Raw genomic sequence first — 11,016 nt, forward strand, 5'->3', positions numbered from 1 at the left:
ATTCCTTTCAGGCTCGCATTTAAACAAACTTGTAACACGTTGATAGAAAACAAAACTTTACAAGTTATCTGAAGGAATGTAATATCTTGTTTACAAAACGACAACAAATGACTGATCAAATTTAGCATAAATAACTTTTCTACCAGGGTTTACACAAGTGTTCCTATTCAGTACATGCTGAACTCAAACTCACCCATGATTGCCTCTGTAAGAAGATTTTCAAAATCATGGTAGGTGACAAAATGGCGCGTCGGAAATGTAAGTGCAACTGCACAGGCATTCACAGTTGGGTAACACTGCCTGTGTGGTTCGTAGCGGGACTCAGTCGTGGTCAAAGTTAATCATTTTAAATGCCTCCTTTTCGGACTCCTGTCTCTCCATCAGTGGTACATGTGCCTGCACAGTTGCCCACTGTAGGAATGCTCTGACAGACTGGTGTTACCTTCCGGTTGTACCAGGCTCATCTTCCTGCTCATTTAGAAGATTCTCCTCTTCTGGGCAGTCTTCTAACAAAAATATAAAAAACAATCAGTTTTGCATGTCTCTCTCATACATGTACGCACACACACATGTCTGAAACAGACAAACAGAACCCAGTAAAACCAATAGTCCAATTCAAACATTGTTAAAAGGGTTGGTGAATCAATAATTGCATGTATCTAAAGATAAAAATGGTGGTAGCTAGATTAGCTTGTCAGTGCTGTGAAATCAAGTTATATTTTGTCCTTTTGTAGTTGTCCAAACACCAGGGGAGGAACATTTTAGTGCTTTTTTTCTTTTGTTTGACCTCCCAGATTGAACAATCCTACAAAGATCAGCAACGATATCTTATGAGGTCTTGAAGACAGCTCATGTCAAAAACTGGCCAACTATCATGTCAACTGCTAAACTTAAAGCTCAATAGCTAACACTTGATAAACAGAACAATATAAAGGAGTGTTTAGTGTTTTTATGGTGTAGGAAGGACAAAAGTGGAGAATGTGAATTGAGTACAAGGAAAAAAAGTTGCTATATGAGCAAAGCAAGGTACACAGAAAATGTCAATACATCTTGCTGCAAACTTCTGCAAATTCAACTAACAAAAAATTTAGACTTTTACCTTTGTTTTCCAGATTTTGCAAGAAATGTTGCAGAAAGTCGATGACCTGCATCTCTCGTTCTCGTCTTACAGACCCTTCCTCACTGAAGTTGGGTGAAAGGGCCAATATGAGGAAGTCAGCATCCACCTTTATAATGTATAGAAATGACATATTAGCATAGTGATAAAAACAAAAGCCCACTTAAAAAATTAAAGACTTTTTTTAATGCAGACTAGGGGGGGGGGGACTGTGGAAGACTGAGGTATTGCTTTTATAAAAACATATCTAATAAAATATCCCCGTTGTGAAGGTAAATACACAATGTCTCCCACAGTTAGTCAACTGAGTGAGTGCTCCAGTACAATCCACCCAAAACCTATTAAGCTATTAATACTTTAAGAGCACCAAATTACTGCCTTGATACATTTTGTTTGTAAATGATGTGAAGAATAGTAAAATATCATTTCCATGAGGCTGTTCCATCAGACAGCAACAGATCATGCTCCAAGTGTCAGTGTCGCTGTACAGGTGCCGATCCTGTAAACTGTTGGTAAATGGGAGCGCTCAGTGGTTAGCCATTTGAGTCCTAATAGCCCTTCAGCACATGATGCGGTGTGCACTGCGCTTGCTGCAGGGTTCAGCAAAGCATTGTCCTGGGAGTGTGGTTGCCGTGCTGGCTGTTTGGTACATTGAGGGCTGTTGTGTTGTTAGCAACAAAGATGGATCTGTCTCGTGCTAAATAACAAGCACTAACCCTGCTAGCTAGGCGAATGAAAGAAGCAAGGAAAAAAAGGGAGGTTGTGGATGCACAAAACCTCAGGAAGGGAGCAGCTTGGACAGTTCAGGCTGGGTAATGAGCTCTGTTTTACAGTCAGTGTGGAGCAGGTAAAAAATTTGCTGGGGCATAAAAACCGGTTTGTACAGAATTTGCATGTGCACCCCGCAGTGTGCACAGAGCTCGTAAAGTGGTGCACTGAGCTGTGCTCGGCACAAGCACCATTTTGCAGTACATGAAAATTAGTGCTGTCAGTTAAACGCGTTATTAACGGCGTTAACGTAAACCCATTTTAACAGCGTCAATTTTTGTATCGTGTGATTAACGTTCTTTTTGGCCTAGCACACTTTGTAGGTTTTTTTCACATGCTGTTGCAACAACTAGTAACGTTAGAAAAACTACAACACCACTCCGGCTCTAGTTAGACCGGAAACAAAACATCAGGCACGCTGCACACACACTTGGGCCATTAAAAGAGTTGACGTTACAGTTTGAGTGGATGGCTAGCGTGAGACGCCGAAATGGATGCGGACAGTATTCTGAATGGAAAGTTTTCTTTTAAAAAGTTGCCAAATGGTTCCATTGACAAGACCAAAGTGATCTGTGTGTTTTGTCGTTGTGAACTGAGCAATCATCGCAGCACGACCAGTCTGAAATACCACTTAATGGCCAAGCACTCAGCTGATTCGAATTCTCCGCTCCCTCGTCAAAGCCAGGTAACGATGGATGATTTCAGACAGAAGCGCATGGATACTTTAACCAAGAATAAACTTACTGCAGCCACAGCTAAATGGGTGGCTACTGCATGTAGGCCTGTTAACGTTGTGGAGGACGAGGGTCTCGCAAATATTATTTGGATCGCAGCCAACGACTGGAACTACGAATTGCCTTCGAAAGCCACCATTACAAGCCACATACAGAAATTGCACGAAACGGAAAAGGCTAAGTTACAGCAGGCGTTGGAGAAAACATATTGATAAGAGCATTAAAATGAGAAAAAATAATGTGACAAAGAAATCAAGGGACATTTAGAATAGATAAAAATGTGTGATTAATTGCATGTTAACTATGACATTAATGTGATTAATCGTGATTAAATATTTTAATCGTCTGACAGCACTAATGAAAATAATTGGGTTTCATAGTCCAGCGGCACGCACACCTTGTCTTGTGTGGAAGGGCCATAAGGCATCATTTCATGTCCCACAGTTGACATCAGTACAACTATAAATCATGTCACCTTCTTTCTTCAGGTGGCCTGGGACAAACATTTGCTTGCAAAGGTCCTCATGGTATTTCAGCGCCTCATTCAGCCCATAGAGCCCCAGTCCCTCACCGAGTCTCAGCTGTGCATGCAAATTTATGGCTCTATAACAAGAAATATTAGTTAATCAAAAATATTGTATTTAATTATTAATCATTAAAAAAAGGTTAATATTTAATTTACATACTGTGTTATTGTGTGTTTGTGCTCAACAGTTATCAGCCCCGTGTATCCACACGCCACAACTTGATCTAATGGCTTCAGCTTTAGCTCCCTTCACATTCCTCCAGTATTCTGCCGAAGCTAGAGGTTCCATGCTGTGCTTATTGATAATAAGCGTGTTGCACAACATTCCTTGCTTAGCAGGCATTTTGTTACAGCTAATTATACTCCTGGCGTAATGTATTCATTTTGACAGTCCTATGGAGAGAACATGCCTGTAAAGAACTCTTTACGAAGCGCTCCTTGGTCGATACCATGTTCTCCGATAAAGGAGACAGAGATGACATTTCTTGGAGAGGCTTGCTTCTGTCTAGCCCATTGTTTGAGTCCCCTTTGAACAGATCCTTACGTGTCACATTAATGATGAAGGTCTGTATAGTGTCAATTTTGTCTTGTAAAGCCTGCAGAACAGCTGATAAGCTACACAGGCATGTAGAGAAGAAGAAAAAGTTACATTCTACAAAATTGATCATAAATTTACATTTAAGCTGGACTGTAGTTTGTATTAGCATACCTGCTGAAGTGCTTAGTGGTGTGCCTTGTGGAAATATATTCCTCATTTGGCATGCTGTAAATATGAAAAAGAAATATTTCATTTTCATTAAAAGATTATTTGAATCCACTTTAAACTTATGAGCATTTGGGGACCAAAGCAGCTCAAACCTGGCAGCACTGGTGGACGTACGCATAAATGTTGCTATTGAGTTTGTCTTAAGTTTGCTAGATACTCACTACACACGAGAGTACAGAGATTTTCAGGGTTGTGCAAAGTAAAATAAAAAATGCTCATTTCGGCAGTGCTTTTGTCTATTTGTACCCTACTTGTACACTGGTTTAATTTTATTATCCTTGGGTTAAATAAGGTCTAGATATAGCGGCTTGATTCTCAGCTACAAACATACTATGGCAGGCAAAAACAAGCTGACGCTTTGTCCAGTTAGTTTGAAGTTTTCTGGTGAAAGCCCCTCCTCTCCCCAAAGATTTTCTAGTGGAGCCTTCCCAGACGGATAACATGTGCACTAGATGAGTGGTGCACGTTATCAATCAGGCTTTTGCCAGGTTAAGCAAATATTAAAAGTAATTTTAATATACCCTTCTCCACAGACACTTGCATGTGTACAGATGTCATCTTCCGTAAAGAGTTCACTGCACAATGGGCAAGAAACCTATCATTGGAAATAACTGCAGGAAATAACAATTCAAAAACAAAAAGATGTCGATTTTGTGGCAAGGTCTGATGTAACAGTATTCAGAGTATAAGTTATGAAAGGAATGAAAAGAGTATATTTTAAGCAGAAAACCCTTTAGCTAAATTAAGAATAACAAAATACCCAAGCAATGAAATGCTCTACTTGACTCACCTTTCTCTCCAAATCATTGAATGGCAGGACTCTAGGAGATGCCTGTATACATTTAAATTTAATAATTGGTTATTTTTAACCATAGAAAAACATAAAAAAATAGATATGTGGTAATGGTGATAAGGCAATAAAAATTAAAACGAGATATGTTATTTGTGATACACCAAAGAATGTTCATCACTGTATATCAACAGGTCCAAGTCTACCACTGTGGAGATGTTGAGGTAAAAAAAAGCCTGCACACTTACTCCCAACTTAATTTATTACAACAGAAGAAATGTAGTTGGGATTAGGGGCACCTCCCCCCCTCACCCTCACTTTCCACATAAAAGAAGATCAATTTAATTCTTATCAAATCCACAACAGAACTCTGTATGATGTTAGATTAAAGGGAGCTTGGAAGGAGTTAAAATTTTTAACATGTTACACCACTAGGTCACAGCGATTTGCTCACCTCATTCTCTATTGATGCCAGAACATCAGCAAATGCCTTTAAAAAACATTTTTTCTACATTCACATTAATTGGCAACACTACAATCGTCATATTATGTATTGCATGTTGTTTCTTAGTAAGCAAGATTAGCCTTGATAGATTACCTCATCACCATCATCATCACGTTCAGTCTACACAAGTAAAACACAGAATTAGGAAATTATAAGAAACATTTTTTTAGAGTGGATGCAGCCATAATGATAATTTTAAAAAAGGGGATACAGTGGTGAAGTAAAACAGTACACATTGTTTTTTATTCCACTGGAAACACATACCTCACCACTGATCTTTGAAACTCATGTTTTCACATGGATGCTAAGGAGCTGCAGTGGCACATACTCCTTGCATGTGAACAAAAAAAGAAAACACTTAAATCTAAGTTAGTAATCCAAAACAAACCAATACATTATATTTGGATAATATAATCAAACAATCCTAACCGATGGCCTTGTAAAGCATCCAGGCCCCCTCCAATGTAGCCATCTTCGGATATGCCACACAAAGAACATCTGTAATCTGTATATAACAGTTAATGAAAAATATCAAAGCGCAGACAAAGTTTTTTTCTGAACCCAATAAGCAACATCATCACATAAACATGATCTTAATCTAATACAAGCAGATGAACACCTGATGGTGCACTTAAATGCACATAACAATTGATCACAACAATTAGAAAGCCTCAATCATCCTCAATTTTTCATACCCTTCCTCTTCCTCCAAATTAGGGGAAAAACATTCTACAACTCAAACACGTAGAAATTGACAAGTATTAATGCAAATTTAATACGAACTTTGTTTATTTATGTAAATATTTAGGTTTAGAAATGTGCGACTAAAATGCATAAGCGAACAGCCATGACGCTATGCGAACAAATTTTTTTCAACAGCCCTTGTCAGAAGATTGCTGAAATCTGGTGTTTTCGTTACCTCAGACTTCCACAACTGTTTGCAGGTGCAGTATTTTGGCCCACTGCTCATAAGCAAAGTACTGTAATTTGTCATAGACAGTTCTGGCTTTCGTTAATTCTTTTAAACCATTATTCTAAAGTAAAGCCTTATTTCACAAATTTTTTTATTCAGCTTATTTTGATAAAAAAAATTGTCACAAGTAAGCATTGAAAGCACCAGGCTTTAGAGCCCCAGGTTTTGTATCACTCAGGCAAACAAAAGCCTGGGGCTTCTGATTGTTTTTCTTGTTGGCATGTCGCTTGATTTACAAAAAAATATATATTAAAAAAATGCTTTGACGTGTTTGGACGGTAGCCGCGGCTCACATTGGCAGACAGTTTCTTACTTCACTCCAAAAGCCTGACTAAGCTGAGCAAAGTACTGGGTTGCAGGAGGGACCAAAGGCCTGTGAAAGGAAAGCATGGGTTATGTTAATTAGTCGGTTAAAAACTATATGCAAAAGCAAATGTGATTTGAGAAGCCTGGGACTTTGGAGCGGCAGTGGAAAGGGGTTATTGTGATTTTTTTAAAATATATGAATAAGTTTGAGATAATAAGTGTAGACTTGACTTTATCTGACATGTGAAGTAAATGTGATGAGTGATATGGACAACACTTTATAATGATAATTTCTGGACTTAATCACAGTAATGACAACCGATGATAAAAAAAGGAAATACAAATTTAGCATAACGATACATTCAAACTGACAGCTGAGGTGAGCTGAATACAAATATTTACCTATGCAGCCTGTATATGATTTTTTACAACGCCTGAACAATCGGGATAGGATTATTTTGTGCCCCAGGCCACTCGGAAATGTGATCCTACTCAACTCATTATAAACCCATTTAAAAACAACTGTCATAATTTTGCCTAATCACATACCTCATGACCGGCATCCTCTGCAATGTCAACTGTCCTTCGTCCTAGCCCAACCTGTAGGAGGGTCATCTCCTCTGATGGTTTTGGAGTTCTCTCAGAGGCGGTTTTAAGCAGGAAAAATGACACAGCAGTTCTTTTGGGGGCAAACCTTTTCTTAGATAGCAGAGCCCAGGAACTCTGCTTCTCTTTAAATAACCCAAGGAAAGACCTAGACAAACAAATATAGTGGAAAACACACACACACACCCTAAGATTAATTCAAACTGAAGATTTTTTTATTCTCAGAAGTCAAAGGAGATAAATATTTACAACTTTAACATTTCTATTGCCTTGATGGAAATGACTAAAAAATGAAAATCTACTATCACTACTATGCTGATCATTTCATCAGATGATGTTTATCAAAATGCAAACAAAATGCAGAAAAAGAAATTCCTACAGAACTTCTCAATGTCAAACGTTGGTAGAATTGAATAATAATAAAAAAGTTATCCAACTTGTCAAATGGCGTACCGCGAGCGAGCTATTTTTAGAAACGTAACGTCACAATGACGTCACATCATGTGGTACGCAGTAGGGCAAGCTTGCTGTGTCCGCCGCTGTTTTGCTGTAAAAGAGACGTGCGTTAGCCTAGGTTTTACTCGGTAAATGACTGCTTTTTCCAAATCTAAAACCATGGTTTTTAAACATTGTTGCTATGGAACGGGCAACAGCGACTCGAGGTACGCTGATCGGCTGCATATGAAGGATGTTTTCTTCAAGACTGCCAAGGAGAAATGTGAGCGCTGGGTACACCGGTGCGGTCGGCCTACACAACAGTTCAACCCGGAAAAAGTTACCAAATTCACGTACATATGTAGCAAGCATTTTGTCGGAGGAAAGGGCACAACCGAAGAACATCCTGACCCAATAGGGGGTTTTCAGTGACGTCACTGGCCAGCTTCCGGTCCGCCATCTTGGGTGGCATATTATCATATCATATCGCGAATGGATAAGTACGCCAGCACGCTAGAGCCACCAGATAAGGACGTATATCTGAGGAAATGTTCCGTGATCGACCATATGGACCCCTATGCCCTCCACGGTGCCGTGTTTAGCCGTAATCCAGATGATTGGCCAAATGTAGAGCACGGCGACATAGTGCATTACCTGGTGTTCGGTGAAAACTCTCTGCACAGTCTTGAGAAAATGAGAGCTTACAAGGATCTAGAGGCTCATAACCAGTTCACATCTGGTTATGTACATCAAGGAAATCGCCATCATACGTGGATGGGTGAGTTTTAATAAGATGGTAAAAATGTAAACAATCCGACGCAAATGCGTGACAGCTTCTGCGGTGGCTGACGGCCGGCGGCCGGCGGTGCGCGAAGGCGCTTGGCTGCAGGCCCGACAATGACCAGTGCAAAATTAAGTTGTATTTACCGTTTTTACGCCGGTAAGCTTTTGCCTACCGGCGTAACCCGGAAGTAGCGCGGACGTCACTTTGCATATCAGACGTCTTCGGCTACCTTGTTTGTGGTGTGAGCGCCTATACTTCAGAACAGTTCTGAAGCTACAAGTCCTTGGAGTCTCATGTGCAGTTTACGAATGGATGGGTTCAGGAGCGCCAGATCATAAAGCCAGCAAACAGTGGGAACACAGTGATTCACACAAAGGTAAGCTGTGCTCAGACGGGCTCTGGCACATGCTAGTTTAGTAGCTGCTAACCATTAGCGCTAACAACCACTCACGCATGTAATGTGCTTTTAACTAGCTGCTATGTGTTTCAAAGGTTTAGAACACACTCTCATTGACATCGGGATACTGTGGAAAGTTATGATCGGTCGTCTTACAGCCGCGATCCAAGCGAGCCGACGACTCTTTTTATCTCTGACACTTGGTCTCTGTGGTTGCGCCTCCAGGCAGGAAAGCGGTGGAAAGTTAACCCATTTTCTATGTTTTTCCCATGCCGATCATGTGTTGCGCTGTTACAGCCCACAACACAGCAACGGTTTACCATGGTTGAAATCAAGTTAAGGTGAAATAATCAAATTAAAACACGGCTGAGAGGGAGTACAGTACGCGGTAGTCATAGGCAGTAGTCTGAGTAGCGGCGGCGGAGGCAGTCAACATGACGCCCAAGCCCTATTATTAATATATTATTCTTACATGTTTTAAATGCTTAACAGTTAATTACCTGTGACAAAGTGAGCACCACAGACTCTGGCGTATTCCAGCTTAACACCGTCCAAATCGGACCTGGATATCCGTGCCAGCCATAGGTGACGGCGTTGTTCAGAGAGCTGTTTTGTTTTTTCACACTGATTCACGATTACGGCTGGTAGGCGATAGAAAGAGCGTTGTTCTCCACCTCCACGGGCCGTGCAACCAACCATTAAACACGTTTTCCCCATTGTTCACTTCCAATACTGCCTAAGGTGTCATACAATGCAGGGTCAACGGTGCGAAACGACTGCCACCCAATATGGCGGACGCGCTGAGTAGTCACGTGAGCGTGACGTCACCTGAAAACCCCCTATTCCAGCGACATCAAGTAGTGAACAGGTAGGAGTATTTTAGTGGCCGACATGTTAATAAAGTAGCGCCTGCTACCATGATAGCATATAGGCTATCATGGTAGCAGGCGCTAACTTGATACCCTGCTACCAGGATAGCTTACTCAAAAACATTTCAAATAAGACAAACATTAAACATATACCGATTCCTGGACGGTGATTACAAACATAAAAACGGCCGACGACGCCATGACCGCCGTGCAGGAAAAAAAACAACAAAGCTTACCGTTCATCAACTCGGCCAGTTTTCCAGTCTTTTTAAGCCCTCGACACTCAAGCCATCGTTTGAGCTGAAGGTTGGTGTGTTCTTCGACAGTGCGACCAGTAAACCGTGCGCCTGGGACATCGTCTTGGGAAAGTTTAACGGCTGCAAAGTCGGTCATATCGCTGTTTCTGTTGCGCATGTAATAGCTGGTTGCTACGGGCGTTCTCTACCTGTATGCCCTACCTAAGCGGCAAAAGGGGCGTTGCTCTTGAGTCGGTGACGTCACGTGCGCGGTACGCAGTGTGCAAAATACCTGTCAATATTTGGTGGGGTCCCCATCTCCCGATTGTTGCGCAATACCAATGTAAATTTTCTCAATATGCAGTAGGCCTATAACATTACAATGTCAAAGTCAAAGTTAGCTTTAATGTCAATTCTTCACATTCACCAGACATACAAGGACTCGAGAGGATTTTCTCATTCACCAACAGTGAAACTGATAAAGTGCATAGGCACAACAGATAAGATCAGTTCCTAATACTAAAATTGAAATATTTTTAGTATTAATTGTTGTCAACGTTACGTCTTTCTTCTGTTTGGCATGCACATGGCTAATTTGCATCCGCAAATAGGATTGGCTGGCTCCACTTGGCAAAAAACAGAACATATTTCCCCCTGGGATCATTAAAGTATGTCTGATTCTAATTCTGATATTTGTGAATAAATGTTTTGAATTTTAAATACAGGACATGTTGAGCTTAAAAATTTTTTAGTGACCATTAGTGACAAAAAATATTTCATTTTTAATTTTTTTGACACAATTTAAGACCTCCTTTAAATTTTGCTTTTGAGGCTTTCAGGGGGTCTTATGGGTTAATCGGGGGGGTTGAGCCCCCGAACCCCTCCGTATTTCGCACTAGATACAACATGCACAGAGGTAGTTTAACATACATGCAAGTATGTTTATTTTGCTCGCGGGGATTTTGACATAAATGTGACACCATACTTTTATCAGAAGAGTCCAGCTGGCTGAGCACACATGAACTGGTAGAGGCAGGACACATCACACTAGACAAGACAAGATGAGATGTTCTGGCTGGGATGAGTTGACTGAGGCAGGTGTATGTAGACAGGTGAACAAGTCAGCCGATATGGCTGTAATTAGTGGCAACAGGTGGAGCTGATCTAGAGCAAAGTGGTGGGTGGAGGGAGGCTGAGCTGATTG

The 11,016-nt window shown here is 40.8% G+C and overlaps 1 long non-coding RNA gene across 1 annotated transcript; it reads right to left on the minus strand.

Moving 5' to 3' along the window:
• Nucleotides 1–3,685: 3,685 nt before the first annotated feature.
• On the minus strand, nt 3,686–4,727 carry LOC118564478. The gene is made up of 4 exons (XR_004931875.1): nt 4,702–4,727; nt 4,433–4,506; nt 3,855–3,908; nt 3,686–3,760 (listed from the first exon to the last, which is right to left on the minus strand). It is a non-coding gene; the product is annotated as an uncharacterized LOC118564478 (long non-coding RNA).
• Between the last annotated feature and the right edge of the window lie 6,289 nt (nt 4,728–11,016).

The sequence above is a fragment of the Fundulus heteroclitus genome, chromosome 11 (assembly GCF_011125445.2).
Source record: "Fundulus heteroclitus isolate FHET01 chromosome 11, MU-UCD_Fhet_4.1, whole genome shotgun sequence".
Classification (NCBI taxonomy): domain Eukaryota; kingdom Metazoa; phylum Chordata; class Actinopteri; order Cyprinodontiformes; family Fundulidae; genus Fundulus; species Fundulus heteroclitus.